The sequence below is a fragment of the Stegodyphus dumicola genome, chromosome X2, assembly GCF_044657685.1.
Source record: "Stegodyphus dumicola isolate Sdum_Otavi_A_Nest chromosome X2, ASM4465768v1".
Taxonomy (NCBI): Eukaryota; Metazoa; Arthropoda; class Arachnida; order Araneae; family Eresidae; genus Stegodyphus; species Stegodyphus dumicola.
In genome coordinates this window covers 170,557,798-170,580,703 of record NC_140781.1, presented here as the reverse complement: position 1 = coordinate 170,580,703, position 22,906 = coordinate 170,557,798, and positions in this window count along the sequence as shown.

Genomic DNA, 22,906 nt, shown 5'->3' with positions numbered 1-22,906 from the left:
ACTCTACTCTTGTTTTCCGAACACAGTTTTCTCCAGTTATACGAGACGTCTCAAATATTAAAACGAAAAATTCATTTTTTTGAATGTGTTTTTAAATATCTTGCTGAAAAGCATATACATGCTTTTAGTTAAAAAAATAGCATATATGCGAATTAATTAAAGTATTTATGCGATTTAATAATATATCAAAAATGTGTTTGATCCGCTTATATACTTTTCTAAAATTCTCAAATATTTTCTAAAATTTTGTTTTTTATACTTTGTTTCAAAATAAATGTTTTAGTTCTGAATAAAAAAAGGAATCGTGTTTTATTAGATCGGTTTACATATTTCTTTTCTAAAATTCTCAAATTTTTTTTTAAATTCTGTTTTTTTATACCTTACTTCAATATAAAAGTATTTTAGTTTTAAGTAAAAATAATAAATCTCTCCATGCTTTTAATTTTGAGTAATGTGTACGTGTTATAGTCACTTAAAAAGAATATTTTACGTTTATTTACTATTTAAGTACATAAATTTGCTAAAACAAAAAATAAGTAGAAATAAATATGTCCGTGTGATATTGCGCTGTTGTCTGCGAAAAACGCAAGTAAATGGGCTATCATTTACTCGCAATTCTTTGACATTAAGTGGAAAGATTTATAGGAGCAACAAAAATATCAAAAACTATCAAAACTCAAATTTCAACAATATCAGTTACCTTCGTGGTCTTCTTCACGGGGAAAATTCCTTGCCTTTTCCTAAATGCATAACTTCCTACATTACATTGCTCTATTCAATACTGCTGAGAGGGTGAAAAATGAAAGATGTATTTAACTTTCTTGAGAGACTATACGCTGCTTCTCCTTTAGGTCTCGAAGATGTGAACTGATATCATGCACACGAAATCGTTTTACTTAAAGTAGCTTTCAGTTCCATCATACCGTCTTTTCTAAAAAAAAGTGAATCCCGGCTGCATGGGATTTCCTTGATTTTTCTCACGTCTAAAGCAAACACAATTTTCCCTCAAAAAGTTCTCCACGAAAATATCTTTTCTTTTAAATTTAAAAAATGATGCTTCATGGAGAATACAAGGGCAGCTAGCTATCATATGATTTGCCTTATCAAATTAGCCAATTAATGAACCAACAAAATTGCTGAATTTTTTAATCTGTTCCTCCCTCCCCCCGAATTTTTTTTAGAGAATACTGTTTTGAAATTCATTCGTGAACAATGTGAGTAACAACAGTCAAGTTTTGATAGCAAAAAATTATGCGAATATTAATGTCTGATTAAGAAGAGGACATATGTAGGGTTATTAGGGACATCAAAAAGACAAATACTTTTCTAAGAAAGGAAACAATATTTCGGAAGAGAGGCTAGCAAGAGGAGATAGTCGAATACTCAGGTGCTGAAAAGGAATGAAATTTGGGATAGATGAATTTCTAAGTATTTGACAATTTTCTTGGACTTGGGTTTCCAAACACCTCACGCGCATTTCCACGGGGTAAGCCTTGTAAGAATATTAATTTCAGTAGAGAAATTATTTGATTGGTCCAAACGCCTTTTAAATCTTAGGATTTGGTTTTGATAATAGTCTCACGAATTTTTTTTAATGTATTGCAATTGCTATTACAGTTTCGTTTGGATACAGTAATGAAAAGAAAGAGGTCTACTTTTATCGGAAAATAGATAACTTTTAATTTGTTAATTTGAAGTTCAGAACTTTTTTGTGACATATTATTAGGTACTTGCTTGTTAAGCGTTCATCGGCGATAGCCGAACCCATCGGTCATTTAGCCGCCTCATCATCGATAGCGTTTGCCCAACATGCACCGCAAAGAGCGACCGATATTACACCCGTGAGGAGGGAGAAACGAAGATAACTCAACTACAGACAAGCTTTGAATGGCATTCGAATCCACATCCTTGGCTTTAGCCTAGGAGTCACCCTACGCTAACCACTACACCATCCAGGGCATTAATTAATCTACAAGTAATAAATCTCATAATTGCAAATATCAGTTTGGTTTAGTTTTAGAAAATTAAGCAACTAGTTATTATTTCAGTTTGATTAAGATTATTAAAATGATAATACTATTATGAATATACTTAAATGAAAGTCAGGAAATTTCAAGACCAAGGTACTATTTAAACATAATTTTAAATTCGATGATGCAAAAAAATATTGTTACGAAATGTCCAGGCGCGGTGAGATAACTTCCCCGCAAAGCATGTTTAGGGCTGCCAAAAATAGCAACGAAAGTCAGGGTTGCTACATTTGGCGAGAAATCACCCACTTGGCGACAGAATTGGAGATATGCCATAGACAGATGGAGAACCTTTTGGAACGAATTCTTACTAGTTTAACCCAGAATGTTCTCGAACACAGGCCAAAAGCTATATAAGCTGCTGATACGCGGAGAGTCGGTTAGAGGACGAAGAAAGATTTCCCTTATCTGAAAAGTACAGATGGAAGCGGAGAAAATAAGGAAACTAACGCTAATGCTATACCCAGGTATAGCGAAAAGGTCAAAGGTCGAAAATTTCAAATTCCGAGGGAAGCAAGCGCTGCTATTGACTGGATCCTAGACGATAAAGTTCAAGACTTCCTAAGAAACATCGTTACGCTCATAGAAAAAATTCGCAATGCAAGAACTGTTGCTGATAAACTTTCCGCCGGTTTCCGAGCTGTCAGTTACATGATGAAAAACGAAAACTAATGTGATCTGAAAATTTCACCTCTTCCTTAATTTCTTGACCAGCTTTCCCAACACCTGATCATCTTCGATGCTTCTTGTCATCACAAAATCTATCCCACGCATCAAAATTTCGAGATCATCACCAGGTTCATTTTGGTCATAATTCGAAATTTTCAACTTATTCTACAAGGGGTAAGGCCTTTGGCCTAGGCACCCTGGTGTACCGAAGCATCGGTTAGTGTCTCGTCTAGCGTGTTATCATTCAATCAGTGAGTGCCTAGTCGAGTCAGTTAAGAGTCCGTGCGGAGTCGATCGAGTTGATAGTAGGTCAGCGAGCGTCTCGTAGTCTAGTGCCGAGTTAGTCGTCGAGTGCATCAAGAAAGTCTCTTAGTGTATCGCGAATTAGTGCATCGTCGAGTTTTATCTTAGAGTGTGTTGAGCTCCGGGAACGACTGAACCGAGTCGGGACCTGTACTCTAGTGTATCGTCGAGTGCATCGCGAGATGTATCGTGGAGAGTCTCGAGAGTACGCAGTGTTCCGAGAACGATCGAGCAGAGTCGGAGGCTGTACTCTGGTGCTTTACAGTGAAGCTGTCTCCATCGTTATAGATTGATAGCCTGGAGGTTGTGTCGCTTATTATTTTCCGCGTGTTTATAGTAGTTTTTCGACGACTGTAAAACGTCATTCTGGAAATGCCTTGAATAATACTGGCCAATAAAGTGTGTTTTGATACTTCATTGAGTGTCGTCGTTATTCACTCCAAATCCAGGAACCCCATGCGAGAAGAAAATGCAACAATATGCATTCATTCAAGGTAATTGATTATTAACTATGAGATATATTTACATTTGTTTGATTAAATAATATTATTGCATAATTTTTCAATTTCGTAGCAACTGCTTTTAAATAACGTTTAAACTTGGCGATTTTTGTATTAAATTTCACCTTCAAATACAAATTTGTCCATTTTACAAATATGCTAAAATTAGAAAACATTTCTTTGAATATATCCCCCCAATTTGTGCCTTTTCTACTATTTAGTATGTATAGAGTGATTCTAAAATATCTGGCAAAATTATAAGGGAGGTATTGAGCAGCAGTTTCAAACTGGTCTCCGCGAATGCATTTTATTTTGTTGCAAATGCGGTGTTACAAAGATATCAAGATTTTAGTTATTTGGAAGTACGTGTTTACATTATTTTCATAATGATTAAAGACGAACACGAATAATGCACCGATAAATGGAGCATATTAATGTACAATGTGATATAAATCTTATTCAATGATTTAAAAGATTTAAAGATACAGATTTTATTAATTTTGCTTCGTATTTGTCAAAAAAAAAACAAATAAACTCAGCTATGAATTTTTGCACGAAGATAAGAAGATAAGAATATAAGAATAAGTGCTTTTATTTGGGAATACATGTATAGATAAACATCTTTATTTTTCTCAGTCGAAGAATAATAAGAAAAAGAGCCCAAAATGACCGATGAGCATCTAAAATCTGTGATAAGTAAAATTTCAGATAGCTAGTAAGTGCTCTGCAAGGCTACAAACTTAATGAGAACTGAAATGTAATCAAGTATTAAGATGCAGTAAGAATTAAAAAGTTTACAATTATTTGCATACAAACATATGTATCTTTATTTATCCACCGAAGAAAAATTTAATCAATAAGAAAAAGAGTCTCGGTTGCCATTATTTACTCTTAAGTTTTGTCTCACTTGAGAAGTTTTCATAATTATTTTATTTTCAGTTTAAATTATAGTAAGCTATTTAATGACTCATTAAGTATATTAGAATTATTTGATTTATTTTGGTTTTATCCGTTTTGTGTGCTCTCTGTGAGTTTTTCATTAACTAATTGCGCAACTTTTGGTATCGTTCATTCGCTCTCCCAACACTGTTGTAAGTTCAGGCTGGAATTCTAATATTCCTGTTTTCTGCCTCTCAGAGTGGAATGCGACCCTATGTTCTATAGTAATTATTGCTCATCCGTATGAGTACTACCACCCCTCTTAATTTGTAAAAACAATTTAGAATCACCCTGCATTTGAATTACAAGGCGTAACCAACAAAAGTGCTTTGCAGGTGCCAAGTTCTAGATTTCAGATGAAAATAATAATAAATATGAATTTTTTCCTTCGCTATACTATTACTGTTTATGTATGTTTTGGTAAATATTTAAAAAGTAAAATTTAAAATTTATTTAACATATTTTTTATTTTGTTAATAGAACTTTCTCATACACTCCTCCCCCCCCCCGAAAAAAAATTTGGCTCGTCAACTGTCAGCATAGTAGCAAAGCCAGGTAAAGTAAAAAGAAACAAATATTTAAGAGATTCAACTTTTTACAATAGATGATTCAAAAGGTGATAAGTAATTGTAATGAAAGATTCGCAACGGTGATAAGATAGACTGGTGTATATTAGGAAAGATCGCAGGAATTTCCTGCACGTTTTCACAAGCAGCTGACAGTCTTGCCACAGACTGTTCATGATCTATTAAAGTTTCACGAGTTTTTGCAAGATTTATTGAGATTTTAATAGGTCATAAGGAGATATACTGAGACTCGTGACAAGACTCACCATAATGAAACTTATGATAAGACTCATCATAACGAGATTCATAACAATACTCATCATAATAAAACTCATGATAATGCTCAATGAGATTTTAATAGGTCGAAATAAGACTTTAATTGACCTTTATAAGCCACCAGAAAAGCTAAATCTGACCCGTGAAGGAGGCCAAGGAACAGGTCCATACCATCCGATCCAATGGGATATTTGTGAGGATGACTTAAACACAACCTTTTCCTGTTACGGGCATTAGCATCACTGATGAGTGGCTTCTCCATTGCAACACGGCCAGCAATTCCCTGTTTATGAAGCTCCCTTCTAATTGTTTTGGTACTCACAGGGTTCGGTAACACAAAATTCATTTCAGCAGTAACTTTTGCAGCTGTGGTCTTCTTATTTTTCGTCACAATTGCCCTTAATAATCGTCTGTCACGATCACTCAGGACACACTTTCGTCCGCGCTGTGATTTAGCAGATGACGTTTTTCCGCTTTTCAAATATGCGGAATAAATCTTCGATACAGTACCTCTTGAAACTCTAAACACCTCGGCTACCTTGCTTACGGAAGCACTTACCATACGTGCTCTAACAATTTGCCCACGTACGAAGTCTGTTAACTCTGACATAATGCAATGACAACCTCACATAACAGTAATCCGACAACAACTGAACTGTTTAGCACATTTACGAAGTTGTATAGGTGGCGTCAGTAGTCAAAAACGCCAGCGCCACCTACATATTTAATTAAAATCAATCTTTCTTTTCAAACATGCATTTCACAAGGTGTTTCCCCATTTTTGTCCAGGTGTTTGCATATTTTTGTCCATCCACTGTATCTTCTTCTGCCCATGTTCCCCCTGCAAGCATAGAACAATCATCTCTCGCACATTCGACCATTTGACGATTCGGCAGCTGTCTTTTCGGGATTCGTTCTTGGTATATTGTTTAAGTATTGTTCAATTATAATCCATACCTCCATAGATAAAATGCATATCAGCAAGGCCGGCTTTAGTGTAGCAATACTACGTGCTGCTCGAAATCCGCACGGTGAATGAAGCCTCACGTCAGCTGATCGCTTTCACTTTTCGATCTCAACATTACTCTCCACCAATTCAGCGCGCCATTCCATTACAAAATCTGTTTTATATGTGTTTTCTTTGGCTTTAGGAGTTCTTTTCAAGTGGTCAGATTGTAAATGTACTTCACATTATTGCTTTATTTTACTTATTTTACTGCTTTTTTATTTTGGCATTTTTAAGGTTTTATTTATTTAAAGGCGCAAGTTGTGCTGTTATCACTTCCGCCTTTAAATTAAAATCAAATAGCCAGCTAATTCTCTATTTTTTCGTTTTTAATAGTACCGCGAAAGAATGTGATAACATTACATAGCTAGATCGTTAATGGCATTTTTTCAGGGTCCAAACTGTTTATCTCATATTTCGTGAAGAATGAAGAAATTTCCCGAATACTGTTGCGACTTTTGCAGCTTATTGAATCAAACAACCTGAACACGAGGAAGAGAAAGACATGAGTTCATATTCCATATGAAGTAAGGTCTCCATCTTCCATATGAATTTGCAAAATGCTTTCAAAATTTGTTTGCTAAATATCAAGTGTTCATTCCTTCTTATGCTGATACCAATTTGTGTTAATTGTGCACTGGGATGCTTTTTTTTTACTTATGTTGACCCCCCCCCCAAAAAAAAAATCTTAATTTATGTATGTGTGCATTATTACTTTAAAAACGTGTGTTATGTTACGTATAAAAATAAATAAAAAGTACTTTTTAAAGAAGTTTCCCGGCATCCTTTTGTAAAGCTATTTCTGAGGTTAGACATAAGAATTTATTCCTACTTTCTGTTTTATTCTTTCTTTTATCTTCGGATGGAGGAAGAGCAGAAAAAATACTTTCAGAAAAAATTGGTGCTCCTCACCTCGCTTGCACTGAACATTATAACCACTAATGTCAGATGATTCCAGCGCTCGTGATGGAGCATCTTACTGTACCTTGATGGTTATGTCTTCCATGTTGACCAACTCACCGTCCAACTGACCACTTCTCCTAGAACTCTTCCACTATAGATCGTTCGGAGCCGCAAAACTTCGTTAGATATAGATGGTATGAGGGCATACTCCTTCTAGAATTTGCACGGGGTGTTCCTAAGATCCAGAAAATACTCTCTACGACAGACATTACATTTGTAAAATGCACGCGCTGGAGATCAGACATTGGCATTGGCTAGTAAAAGTTGTATGAGGAGCGGCTATTCACCAACTTCTCGGTTATTTTTGCTAAAGTTTTTTTTCCTCTACTGAAGTGAAAAAAAAAAGAGAATATTATTCCCTTAGTCCAGAATAACTCGGCTATTTCGTTTCCTTTTCACGGGATTCCTATGCCTAATAATCAGATACTCGCACCAAAAACATGTAATAGAAGGTTTTGTGTGAATCGTTTTTTTGTATAACGTGCAAGTACGCGTACACTATCTTTGATTGTACCAAGTTAAAATAACAAAAGGCTGTTCATTCACATTATTTATAGTTACGGATAACTGATATAAGATTTCATTGGTTTAATAAAGTAAATATTTCAGAAACACATTATGAAATAATTATTTTTATGCAGAAGAGTGACCGAGTGCTACACTGCACAGTTTTTGATTACGTTCGCACTCCTCTATGTAAGTATGTATAAAATCCTTCGTTAAAACACTCTTTTGAAAAACTAAGGCCTTATTTACTTTTAAAAATAAAATACTATTTAGATTCACATTTAATTATCCATTTATGAGAAACAATAAAGTTGGACCTAGTTATTTATTGTAATTTGCCTACTATTCCAAATGAAACTTGCTGCTAAATTAAGCTATAGTTCGACGTGTGAGTATACTAATTAATGAACAAGGGAGTTGCCAGTTTCTATTTCATAATTCTTGAATATATAGGTGAGGTCAGAATATTTATATTGCATGACAGGTAAAGGTAAAGGTAAAAGTATGGGGGACACCAGCGATGTACCATAGGTCAACTGGTAATGCCTTCCCATACTAACTCTTTGAGAAAAAAAAAAAAAAAAAAAAAAAAAAAGGGGGGGGGGTAATTGCAAGTTTTATAAGAATTTGCATAAACTGAAGCTTTTCAAAAGGTCTAAAGTTTGCCTATTATGGTACATCGTGCAATTCCACAGTACGCCCCGCATCCAGTATTTATTAAAAATAATGGTGTAGGGCATAAGTAGATTACAAAATAGTAAGAATACAATTTGAGATTCACAAGATAAATTGAACATCTGATTTGGTGCAACAAAAATAGGAGATAAACATAATTAATAAACAAATAAACATAATGAGATAATTATAATTAGTACTGGCAACGCCCCGCATCCAGTATTTATTAAAAATAATGGTGTAGGGCATAAGTAGATTACAAAATAGTAAGAATACAATTTGAGATTCAAAAGATAAATTGAACATCTGATTTGGTGCAACAAAAATAGGAGATAAACATAATTAATAAACAAATAAACATAATGAGATAATTATAATTAGTACTGGCAACGCCCCGCATCCAGTATTTATTAAAAATAATGGTGTAGGGCATAAGTAGATTACAAAATAGTAAGAATACAATTTGAGATTCACAAGATAAATTGAACATCTGATTTGGTGCAACAAAAATAGGAGATAAACATAATTAATAAACAAATAAACATAATGAGATAATTATAATTAGTACTGGTTAAATGAATTGTTATAATAATGCTAAGGAGGTAGGTGTCCATGGGTTATTTCAGATATATTGGTTTATTGCAGTTTATAAAGTTCAGTTCACGAGCGGATCCATTTTGTCCATAATTACAGCATGTAAAAGTTCACTAAGTTTAAACTGTATGTGGATTTACACTTGACAGAGATCTACGCCGTAGGAAGAGAGTCGTTGCATAATTTTCTGAAACTTTGGATATTGATGTTTATCTTTAATTAAAAATCTTTGGAATGCCAGGAGGTCAGTTCTTGGGAATTTTATGTGAATATCCTCAGTTAAGGGGCATGAGAAAACGTAGTGATCAGGAGTTCCCTGTTCCCCACATATGCAGATGTCAGAGTTTGCCAAATTTCTTGCGTAGAAATATGTGGGGAAGGGTCCATGTCCTGTTATAAAGTAATTTAGGGAAGGATTCGAGTTCAGAGATGCTAAGCTTACATTGGGCATCAAGTTATATGTGCGTCTTCCCTGTGGAGCATTGTTCCACAAATCTTGCCAAGATTTTGAAGCAAGTTGTTTTAGTTGGTACTTGAAATTCGAGCGAGGCCACGGAAGGATGATTTCAGTACCATCTTGATTAATAGCTGCTTCTTTGGCTAATTCATCTGCCTGATCATTACCAAAATGGCCACTATGTCCTTTGATCCATGAGATTTGAATTTTGTAGTTTGGGATTTTTCCAAGAAGAGAATTTATGTCGGATATCAATGGAGAGGAAGGTAAGGGATTTTTAATAGCTAGAATAGCTGCTTGGGAGTCAGATTTTATGCTAAATTCGTTGAGATTTTTGAGAATGGCTATTTCAATCGCTGCTTTTATAGCTGACAATTCCGCTTGGAAAACACTATTATTATTATGGAAATGGCCTTTCCATTTGATGATATTTGAGGGGGTAATTTGAAAAAAGACTGCGGAACCAACTTTTCCTTCAATTTTTGATCCATCAGTATAAGCAATTGGAGATGAACTTGAATTTTCTTCAGACGTGGTGAATATTATTTTGCTGAAGCGAAGCGCTGGATGGATAAGATTGGGGTTAATTTTCTTTTCATAGTTGGATGGCCAAAAGGTTTGGTTGTTGAATTCTGCAGCTTGGTTAAGTTGGAGAACTTTCGTATAGGTGCATTCCATTTCTGCACTGATTGATAACGGAAGAGTACCAGCTAGAGTATCGAGTGCTATATTTGAAGTTGTGCGATACGCCCGAGTAATGCAAAGAGTAAAAGGCCTTTGAATTGAATTTAAACATTTAATCTTTCTTACTGTCATTGGTTGTGCCCAAATTCCGGCTCCGTAATTTACCATTTTTGAGATGACTGTTTTTAGAAGAATACGTGTTATATACGGATTTAAGCCCCAGTTATATCCATGCATACGTCATAGGCAGTTAGCTATTGATGTTGTACGAAGTTTAATATTTTGTAGATGAGGAATCCAGGAGAATTTCTTGTCGATTGTTAAACCGAGGTACTTGATTGTGTTCACAGATTTGATCTTTTGATTGTCAATTTTTAGAGCTAAAGCTTTAGTTATATTTTGTCCTGGTTTATGGATCACTAAGACTTGGGACTTACTATGTGAAATTTGTAGTATGAATTTGTATGTGAAATTTGTATATTGCATGACAGTAATAAATGATCGAAATGGGTTTGAAATTACATTTGGAGGAAAAATACTTTGCAAAATCATCAAAATATAAAATTTCCCGTAATGCGCTACTGACACATTTTAGGTCTGTTGAAAGGAAATGCAAACCAAGAAACTAAAAAATTATGAGCATCGAGAAATTTATTAAAAATTAACTCGCATTACAACGTTACTCGCATTTATAACGCTACTCAAATAAAAGGGTAATTTGGAACGAATTAATTTAAGTTTCAAAAGATACATTCCTCATATATTCAAGTATGCATATTCTTCCTCAGAAGAGCTATACTATTTTGCAAATTTAAAGTATCAGTTATTATTATTAATTTTCATTATCACTTTTGTGCATTTGAATATAGTTACTAGAAGCGAAACAAATTCGACCTTTTTTTTATTCCGAATCCTAAACTCTTCTTCAGTTTCCAGATTCCTAAAGAAAATAAAACAAATTATTTTATATTAAAAGGTTAAAAGGACAATATGAAGTCTGAATTAATGAAAAATAAATTTAAGGACATACTTTTTAAAAATATACCGATATTTTTTGAAAAAGGTACAAATTAAATTTGTTAAATGAAATACATAATACAACCAAGAAATTTCTCATTATAATACTCATTTTCTCAATACAATTTCACAGAAACTAGTTGAGTCAAAACTCATTTTATATTGTATTTTCGAGAATTTTTTAAAAGCATAGTAGTGTTGGGAACAAAACATTAGTTTAAGGATTAACACAGATAAACGTTAAAAACGGAATTCAAATTATCTCCAGAAAGTTAAGAATGGTTACTTAGAGCCGCTGAAAGATATACTCGAATTTTTTTTTCTCACAAAAAACTTGCACTTAACGTCAATAAAGCGAACCCTTCGGAAGTTTTGAAATAAAATATTTAGCAGCTTTTTAAATTAAAATTCAAAAGATTCGAACTTTCGAACCTTTCCTAAGATTCTTGTTATTCGACAATTTTAATATGTGATCCATATTAATTGCGTTATTCGTTAATCATTATTTTGTACATGTGTTTAACTCCTTATTTATTAAATTTAATGAATTATATGAAATGTAAGCTTCTCCTCGGTAACACTATTTTCTTTAACTTCTCCCTTTGCTTTTTAACTTAAGTAGTAATGTTGTTAAGTTACATGCCTACTTTTCTAGCACTTTACTTCCTGCTGTAATGAAGAGGTTTGTTTTTCAAAGCAGTTTTGAATTTATTTACGATATTCCGTTCCTTTGAAATGTATATTTTTAATACAATATTAATAATTATATATAATAATTAATATAATGTATATATATATATAATTTTTATACTAGTTTATAAATTGATCCTTCACGCATATTTATGAATACAGTAGTTAGTATAATTTTCCTTGATTTTTCTGAACTTTATTACTATGTGTATTTTGTGCTTTGTTATTTTGTATTACTATAAAATTATTTTATGTTATTATATTACATTTATATTATTGTATATTATTCATATTTTACATTATTTATGTTTTACATTATTGTAAATTATTAATATTTTATACTTTATGTTATTTTAAAAGCTTAAAGTAAATGTTTTCAACATTACTAGATCAACTAGTTTAATTCACTGTGAAAAGTTTTCTTAAATTATGAAATGAAATTGATCTCTAATTTTTAAACTGATAACATCCGTCTCAACTGATAAAAAATTAATTAAAAAAATTAAATTAATTTATAATTAATTCTAAAATTAATCGAATTTAGAAATTTAGAAACGTATTAAATGTTTAAGCTGAAGAGCAATTTCTTGCATGAAACACGTTCTACATACCTTTGACTTATTTCGGTTAATTAAATGAAGTTATTGCGAGGGTTTTCTATACACGATTTCAAGAAGAGTTTAAGAAAATTTGAATTGAGTGATGTAGCAGCCACTGGTTTAAAATCTCAATCTTTTTTTATCTACGAAGGAAATTCCTGCTAATGAGTAATATTCTTGCATTTAATTTAACAATGCAACAGTGTATCCCAGTTATATTCTAGGAAGTATACTCCATGCCAACCAGCACACAAACGAAGTGAGCTCGGATGATACTGATCATTAACTATGGTATCAGCAGAAGGTACGCTGAGATTATCAGTAAATCTGAAACGCCCCTATGTCAAAGTTCTTATAATCCATTACATAAATATAACGGACAGATTAAGAAAATTTTATGCTTAAAAATAGCAGAAGGATAAATAGTAATAGCTCTGCATTAATATTGGCATTGATATAATTTCAAGTTTTGATGATGTAATCAGTTACCTACCATTAAAAATTTTCATAACATTTTCGGAATTGACTTACGTATTAATCTAACAATAAACATATTTTTTTTTTCTTTTTTAGAAATTCATGAACTTTACTTTCTGGTTTTTGTTCTTTCTACATTATTTTGTTGATGCAGTGTGACAGAGAAACATTTCGTAATCCAGGCTTTTATATTTTAATCAAGTAAAAAATAAAGTGGAAGTTGATGTTAACTTAAAAATACCTTCGAAAACCCTATAAAGCCCACACAAAAATAAATAAAGGTACAGTGTTTATAAAAATTCAGTTTCTGTAACTTTTTCGTTTCGATTAAACACGTAAAAACATATTTTTATCCTCTAATAAAAGTACAGAATTTTGCTTGGCATCTAGAACAGTTTTGAGGAGAAAAGTATTTTCATAGTAGGGAAAAAAACGCCAGCAACAACAAAAGCAATCGAGTAGGTCGGGGACTCGGACTATGCATGATATGGCCAATCCTGGCAAATGGATAAGTCTTGCATTATTGAGGCCAGCAGCATCCATTTTTAATGTCTGCCCAACACCGATCTTCTAGCAGATCCCGTTGCTATATGAATTCAGCCCCCCAACCCGTCGCAAAATATTCCCACTGGCTCTTAACCTTTGATTTAGAAAACCAAACTGTCATCTCAGAGATTCCATTTGAGCTCGGGGTCTGTAAAGACATGAGAAATCCCCCCTCCCCTTAACCCAACTCCCACTGTACTTCCCTCACTATACTGACCTTTTTTTAATTTGGTTTTATGACGAATAGGCTGCGTATTTATTTCCCTTTAGCTTCAGAACACGTTTCGGAGGCTCTGAACATATTCCGTCATGGAATTGAAAGTAGAAGCTTAAAAAAGAGGAGCCGCCTCAAAATGGTATGAATTAAAGATGCACTCTGATTTATTCTGAGCTTATATAAATTGCATAGACTAATAAAAAAATTAGAAAAAAATTGGAAAGAAACATGGAAAGGGTGCTTTTATTTTTAAAAATAATTTTTTTGACTAGTATAGTTCGAACAACTTCCAAGCATTTAAGTTCGTATATTTGAAACACTTTCTAGGGGTTGATACTTGTTTCTTGAGCGAACTGCGGATAGCTAATTTAATTTATTTTTGAATGGTTTTAAATTCAAGGTTTGATATGGTGTTCATGTTTAGCGTATTAGTAATATTTTGAACCGAAAGTAAAGAAGCCAAGCACAATAATTTACGTAGTTTTACTTCTTGCATTGAGTACATACAATATAATGTACATATGAGTAAAAGACAATAGTAGCTCGCTAAAGCGGACTATGTGGACGTCAAAAATAAGTGAAATTCAGAATTTTATGCAATTTTATGATCTTTCTCTTGTTATTTTGTTATACATTCCTGAGACCATATTATTGATGGTGAAAATTCTTTCTGTTTTAAGACAGAGGCGCATTTAATGTTTAATCTTACCAATGGGCACTAAAAAAGCAAATGCAATTGCTAACACTTAGTGTCATCCGCGGACAAATGAAACACAGTTCTGGGGCCACAAGGGGTCGAATGAAACAAGACAGCTGAATACTGGTAGTTCTACCTAGTTAAAATTACGGAGAACGGGTTAGCCGCATCGAAATACGAAACAGTTTTCTTTGGAAAGATCCCCACAAAGGCATTATTTTCTCTTACGTAGTTACATCTCATGCACTTTATCACAGTAGATGAATAAAACAAATAAAAGTAAAATTTCATATTTCAATAAACAAAGAAAGCAAATTTTACTTATTTCGGAAAAAATAATCAGTGTGATTTGAATTGATAGCTGAATTGGATGATTTGGTGATTTGAATGGTGCATTGATATCTTCAATTGATTTATAAGTACCAGTTAAATTAATACACGTGCTGCGACATTTTTTCATTAGAACTGCTTAAATAGTTAAGAATTATTCTCATGCGACGACACTGAAGTACATAAACAAGGAATTACATATTTTAGATTGTAGAGACATTAGGTTATTAGGAAGAGGGCAAGATGAAAAATGAGCAATCGCCTTCGCCGGGAATCGAACCACGGACCTCTGAAATACCGGCTTAGTGTGCTGACCACTACACTACGAAGGCACGCTAGGAAGGCGGGAGAAATACCTTATAAGATAAACATATTTTACATTATACAAAAGACCTGGAAGTGGTTGAGAGTTACTTAAAAAAGAAAAACTGCTGGATTTTTTTAAAAATCTTTTTTCATGACTCAAGGAAAGTTCAGTTTGCCTTAAATTCTTTAATAAGAAGTTCTGCCTTTTTTTTTTTTTTTTTTTTTTTTTTAGATATGGTGAATTATTTGCTTTCCTAAAATCTTTGTATCAGAAAGTATTTGAAACAGCATAGGGGCTTTCTTTCATCAATTTAGCAAAATGCTTATATATCATCCGAAACTGAATTGATGATCATGCGATTTAAACTTTTTTTCCGGTATAGCATTTTTTGCCTTTGTAAGGAAATGAAACTTTCCAGCTGTAGATGAAATTTCGTGTAAAGAGGCTAGAGGTTTTGTTTTTGAACTGATTAGTTAAAATTTAGGGCTCAAGGTATTCCCTTAGAAAAAGTGATTTTATGGAAGATTTTCTCAATACTGATTCATATTTACATTACAAACAGCGGTAATTGAGGAGAACATTCGAGCAGCCAGCGCCTGAGAATCGAAGAGAAAAAGCAACTGCCAACATACAGATCTGTTATATATTTATCGATGTTTCCTTTCCTCCTTCTAAATTTCTGACTTACATATTTTCTTTTCCGCGATATGTCAATATGGAACTTGACTACAAATTCAGATTTTATAAGTCAATTAGAGTTTTGTTTCTTATATTATATTTCTTATTTTCTCAATTTTTTTAGTTTTTTCTTGTGAACATTTTTATAATTTTACTTAAAAAGTGTACCAGAGTTTAAATGCGCGGGGCGCAAACAGCCATAGTGCCGGTCCTTCTTACCCCACTACCCCGACAACATAGAAAGTGCTTTTTAAGCTATGCTTGCTTTGCAGAGATATTAAGTTATTTTAAAGAAGGATACATGAAAAATGAGCAATGCCTTCGTCTGGATGAAAACCTGGACCTCTCGAATACGCGCCTAGTGTGCTAACTGTTACACCCTGAAGGCATGCAGAGAGAAGGGAGAAAATACCTCACAGCGTTATTACTCTGTAATTTTAATTATTTGCATATTTGCATATTGAATATTCTTCGCAACATAAACTATGCATATGAAAATTAGTTAATTTTTTTCATCTTAAGGCTTGAGTTAAAGGTCCATATCGTTTAGCACGGTGACATACAGGAATAATGAGATAATGAATAAGACCCCGCAAGATAGTTCCCATCAAGCGGGGACGGGCAGATTGTCAGGGAATGTTCACGGCTTTTCCCATATACAACGCAAATACGAGGTCTTTTTCCTAACATTCTGTGAAGGCCTTCTTGCCGAAAGTAAGATATTCCCACTGTGCTTTGTTGCAATCAATTTGCTTTCATTTTACATTTCTATTGACAGAATAGATCCATGGAAGGCAGCTGACGAGCAAAGTTTCTCATATTTTTGTTTTCTTCATCGCGTTTTGAGAAAATTCTAATTGAATTTAAAGAATTACTGATTAAAACTTATAACTATCATTATACCAAGAAATTCAAAATGTGTTCTCTTAGTCTGAGAGATTTAATATTTAAACATCAGTATTTCATTTAAAGACAAGATAACATACTTTTTAGAAATTAAAGTGAATTTACAATTTAAAAAATATATTTCGAAAGTAAGTTCAAATGATGATGCGGCTTACTGATATTTTTCTCATTTCAGTGAATCTTAAAATTTTACTAGGTGAAACATGCAAATTTGAAGATGTCATTTAGTTAAATGCATTTTTAGAATTCCATCTTCGGGTGCCAGAAAAAAGACGCGGAGCTTTGAAAATTTGAATGAATTTTTAACTACCATTATTCTTGGCATTCAAAATTTATTAGTTCAAATTTAAATGTTTCCAGAAAAATGCAGCCTAGATGGAAAAATCCTCTTTCGTCTGGGATTTAAAAGAAAGTTTACGACCAGTTAACTCAAGTTTACATGAATCTTTCACTACCATACCTTACGAACAGATCATAAATTTCTTAAAACAAAGCGTATAACTTATTTATCATATTGCAGTGGAACCTCAAGTCACGAACGTGTCTGATCAGTAACAAATTGGTTCACAAACAAATTTTCTGAACGAAAATTTCAGACGACGAATATTATCTCGAGGAAGGAAACGCAAGACGGCAGCAAATGGTTGTCAAAGGTATAGCCACTGATCATATAGCCTCTGATCCAGAATTAACACTCAGAGACATCTGGAAATATCATTTTAATATTCCTTAAACTTAATTCTCTCTGGAAAGGACTGAAAGCAGGCGACTTACAAAACCAATAATTCGGCCTGGAGGAAGTTATTACCAAGCTATGTTACAGGCAGAGATTTTGAGGTTTTTTACGAAGAGGAATTTTTTATTATCTATGATATTATGTCTCTAGACAGAATGTTGGACTCGGAATTTTTCCTGGAATAACTTCACATGTAGAACAAAAGGCACTGCTGGAAGAAATGTTTAAATGTTTTCAAAGGAAGAGGAAAGAAACGAACATGATCCTAGTTCTTTGATCGGAGAAATTTGAGCAAAGTGAAAAATGGTAGAAAGTTTCATGAAAGGATATCACCGGTCAAATCAATAGTAATCCACATCATAAGCATTTTTATTGATTACATTCGTGATGCAATATTTCGTTGTACGTAATAATAATTGGCAATTCAGTTTTATTTAAAGAAGAAAATTTTTCCGTATGTTACGAAAATAAGGAAATGATTACCAAATAGATCCGATTCTTCAATTCCTCATTTGCCGTTTCAGTCGAGGACAGTTTATAAATTTAGGTTTGTGCGAATGTTGCACTTGTAAATATTATGCATGTAACTTGTTCTTAATGATTGTATTAGTAGCTCAGGCCAAGCAAACTTAGAAACCCATAATTATTACACACCAAAAACACACTTTATTGCACGAAAAAGTATTTGTTATTCTTAAGATACTTTTTATATATCATGTGCCGCTCTTTACCTAAAGTGAATTTTATGTGTACTGTGTCACTGCATAGTTACCATTACTTGAGATAAATGTTTCTTGATGCGTTCTATCTAAACCCAATTTCTTTGTTGAAATGTTGAGTTCTGTACATTTATCGGACTGTAAAATAACTATATGTATACTCAAATTTAATTTTAAAAATGAGGGAGAAGTATAGAATATATCTTATTTTCGAATTAACTTTATTATGTGCTGTTCAACATTTTATTTAATTTTGGTTGCGAGCTAAACTGCGGGTTTTTCAAGTAAACATAAATGCTCATAAATCAACAGTTCCCACATATACTGCGAAATGCTAAATAAATGCCTGTTTTCGCATCGCAAGTTCATTGATAGGTATTTCCAACCTTGATGTCTGTTAGCTTTTTGCACAGAGTGCTGTGTTTTGCTATTTTTCTAAGTTCAAATTAAAATAAGAATTATGAAAATTTGCTATTGCTATTTCATTAAATTGGAATAATTGAGATTTCATAGCAATATAATAATTTATGCATAAATACATATACTCAAGACGTAATAAACCAAAATTTAAATCTTTCTATAAACTAACGAGCAGAAACATGAAAATAAAATTTCAGAAACGAAAAAATCAAAACTGCGTGCTGTCCGTGCTGCTATTGAGAAGCCACTCAGTAGCAGCACGGCCAGCCACTCAGTGATCACCACTGATGCTAATGCCCGTAACAGGAAAAGGTGGTGTTTAAGTCATAAAGCCTGGACTATAGAGCAGTGGAAGCGAGTAATATGGTCTGACGAGTTTTCTTTCACATTGTTTCCCACTTCTGGCCGAGTTTACGTCTGGAGAACGCCATCTGAAGCCTATAATACAGACTGCTTGTTGCCAAGAGTGAAACATGGCGGGGGTTCTGTTATGGTTTGGGCAGCCATATCGTGGGTCTCTGCTAGCCCCATGATAACTGTGTCAGGGCACATGACTGCCAAGACTTATGTGAACATTTTGGCCGATCAAGTTCATCCCATGGAACAAACTTTGTTCCCCGATGGTGATGGTGTCTTTCAAGACGACAAAGCCCCTTTTACACAGCTCACATTGTCCAGGACTGGTTTTCTGAGCACGAGGATGAGTTGTCCCATCTCCCCTGGCCACCACAGTCACCAGACCTGAATATTATCGAACCTTTGTGGTCTACATTGGAACGGAAAGTGCGTTCTCGTTATCCACCGCCAACATCGTTATCTGAACTTGCCACCGTTTTGCAGGAAGAATGGTATAATATTCCCTTGGCAAACATACAGGAACTGTATTTATCCATTCCGAGAAGACTGCAAGCTGTTTTGGATGCCAAAGGGTTTCCTACACCATATTAAGCAAAGAAACATGTTTTTTAAAGGTGTTTCCATATTTTTGTCCAACCCCTGTATATACAATGTCATTATATTTAAGTGGAACTAAGTAAATTCGAATTTAGGTTACATCTTTACTACCGCCCATTTCATCGCAGGCTTTCTCATTCCAAAACTTTTTACCCACTTGAATGGTAAGCAGCTTAGTATGAAGTTAGAGAAATAATTATTATCAGTAGGAGAATTTGGATTAACACCTATCTGCCATTCAGCTTATCACTTGGCAAATAGCCGCTAACTCCTGCAAAAGTAAAATCTGAAGGTAGACTTTATAAGTTCAGATTTTAAGTTTCTGCTGATAGTAGTTCGCAAACTTGAATCCTTTATTAGAAATGATTAGCTATTGTACTTAAAAGAAAATTAAAGGCAAAATTTGTGTTTATCGTCAGGTCCAGGTGACTGTTAAATTTGCGTTGTAACGTTTTTTTACTTCCTTGTACGAAGTAAAAATGAAGTATTGTAATCGCGAAAAGTTTCAGGCAGCATATTTCAACGAAAATATCCATTCTGACCGCTATCGAATGCAATTTAACGATGTTTTTGCGTGATATCTGTACGTAAGGACAGAATAAAATACTCTTTTCCTCCAAAAAAGTTATAAAACTGCTTTAAAATGAATTCTGAAGAGAATTTTTTGTGGCGTCTGCACGAACGTAGGTACGTACGTACGTATCTCGCATAACTCAAAAACGAGTAGCCTCAGAACGTTGAAATTTTGTATATAGGACTGCTATAACATGTAGATGTGCACCTCATATTATGTGTACATGTAGATGTGTTTTTCGAAAAAAAAAAAGTGTTTAAGATTTACTTCAAAATCTTTAATATAGATATTTTGAGTTTTTATGTAATTTTGCCTTCTCGCGAAGTGAGAAATAAATTAATTGAATGAGAAATACTAAATCGTCTATGAAAAACTGTTTCTTTTTTGTTTTGTTTGCTTAATTTCTTTTATACATCTTTCTAGCTTTATTATAGTATTTGAATAGAACATGTGGCAACGAATAGATAATTCTATTCTTTAAATGATATAAATTTTGTGCATTCTGAGTTATAATATGAACGAAATATAACGCTGTTAAGTAAGAACCTAGCGCCAGAGTTTTGCTATGGTAAACAAATATAGTGAATTTTAAAGAGTGCATTTATTCTATTGTGGTTTATGTGCTATCGACGAAATAGATTTAATTCAATTGAATAAACGTAAATGAAATGCAAGAAAAATGCGTATAATTTAATATTCCGTACAAGGAAGTCATGTGGTGTACACATCAGATTTTTCTTTAATGCACATAAGTGGTGGGGTAGAAAAAATTTCAATTTAAAGTAATATTTGTGACTGTTTGCTTATAGAGTTTAATTAAGTTCGTGGTGAAAAATCGCCCGAAAATTTTAAGTAACACCTAGGTAGTTTGTACTCGAGCTAATTAAGTTATATTAAGTATGTTTATTAGAATTTGGCATACGAGGCCTATCTCCTGAAGAGAGGCCTTTATGCAAGAATTTCCGAGGAAAACTGGCTCGTATTCGTGTTATGTATGGAGAAAATCCCGAAAACCAACCGTTCACCTGGGATTTAAACCCAGGATGAACTACTAGCATTACAGTATATATCTACCAAAGGTGAGAAGCAATCTAACATTGTCTCTTCATATACAGTACTGGCCATTAAATATTGCTATACAAGGAAAGGAAGCAAATAACAGAATCTTATTTATTATACTGTAAGGTATATATTAATTTTATAAGTTATTTTTAATTTCGAAACCCTTTCCCATCAATTCTTGTCTCCTCTTACAACTCTCTACCAGAATGAGATTTTAGAATCACGTTGAATGCAAATGGGTTAGAAGAAGTATTTAAGGAAGGTTCAACTAACTTCGACAGAGAGTACTAGATGTCCTGAGTAGCACGTGCTTGACTTCTGGCTAAGTCACTCTTGAAGCTGTTACGCTCGGCCGTATATTACTTGCTTATTAATATTCGCCAGCTAGTATAATTTAAGGGCGAACTACGTTAGATAATTGTGTCTAGCTTCGGCTAAGTCTTGTTAAGTTAATGAAGCCCGAGAAGGGGCCGATTTTTATTCTTATTTGTGAGAGTAAAAGAATAATTTAACCCTTCTCGAGTCTACGTCTTAGTTGTTCTAAACTCAGCGATAAGTGGCTACATAGTTCACTAGGTTCCTCGACGTTTCATCTTAGACAAAGAGCGGGGAACCCTACAGTACATATACAGTATTGGTACTTTGGGGTACACAGTGTGCAGAATTCAGTACACAGAGCTGTCACCTCTGGCGGCAGTAAAGGCTATAATCCAGTTGTGCATCGAGTCGAACTGAGCTTGAATTACATATACGGATACTTCATTCCCTGTCAGTCTCTCTGCAACTCATGAACAGATGCTCACAATGGGTAAAAAATCTGGAGAACATGCTCTCCAGCGCAACAGTCGAACATCTCCTGTATCGAGGAAGGTCTGGATGGCACCTGCATCGTGTCTTCCTGCATTATCTTCTTGAAAGAATGCATAGGTCTTGAAGATAGGGCACAGCCAGGAGCTTTAACACTTCAGAAATAAAACATCATCTGTCCACATGACCCACTATACAAACAAGAGGTGACCGCGATGTGAACCCAATGGTACCCCATTCCAGAACATCAAGTGAACATGACGATGCCGACGTTCGCTAGCAACGTTCATTTTCCTCGATGATGCCTCCACATACCGATACATCCACTAAAATGTTATTCGCAGAACCGGGATTCTTCCGAAAAGACGGCATGGTGCCATTATTCTTCGCACCTCTGTAGGCGAGTTTGTCTCTACTGCAGCGTCAAAGGAAGCCTCAACAATGGAAGCCTTGCTGACAGTCCGTCGTGCTGTAGATACTGTCGCGCTGTCAGAGAGGATAATTGTCCTGCACACGAACCAAGTTCCTGACTTAGTGTACGTTAAGTGGCTGTAAGATCCCGCAAGCAAGAGAGGACAACATATCTGTTCTCTCGAGCTAGTTAGTGTAGCGGGACCGCTGAAATCCTGCAAGAGTCCAATTTGGGCCTGTTAGAATTATCGATTTCATATTCACCTGACAGTCATGGAATCTCGATTAACACATGCAGCAGTGTCGCCGAACGATAAACCGCAGTCTTAATAGGCTACTATTCTGCCATGGTCAAATTTCGAATACGCTGATAGGAGTTTATCTATCTTACACGAGGCAAAACACGACATTTACACAACCAACGTTCAAATGTTATTTCCGAATGATAAACCAGAGGTGCGATCATACCCATTTATCTACAACACAGATGGCGTTACTCATACCTGCTTTGCGAGGATACGCTGAAATGTTGATCATTTGCATATCCTAACATGTGGTACTTGTACATGTTTGTTGCTTGCCGCCTTCAT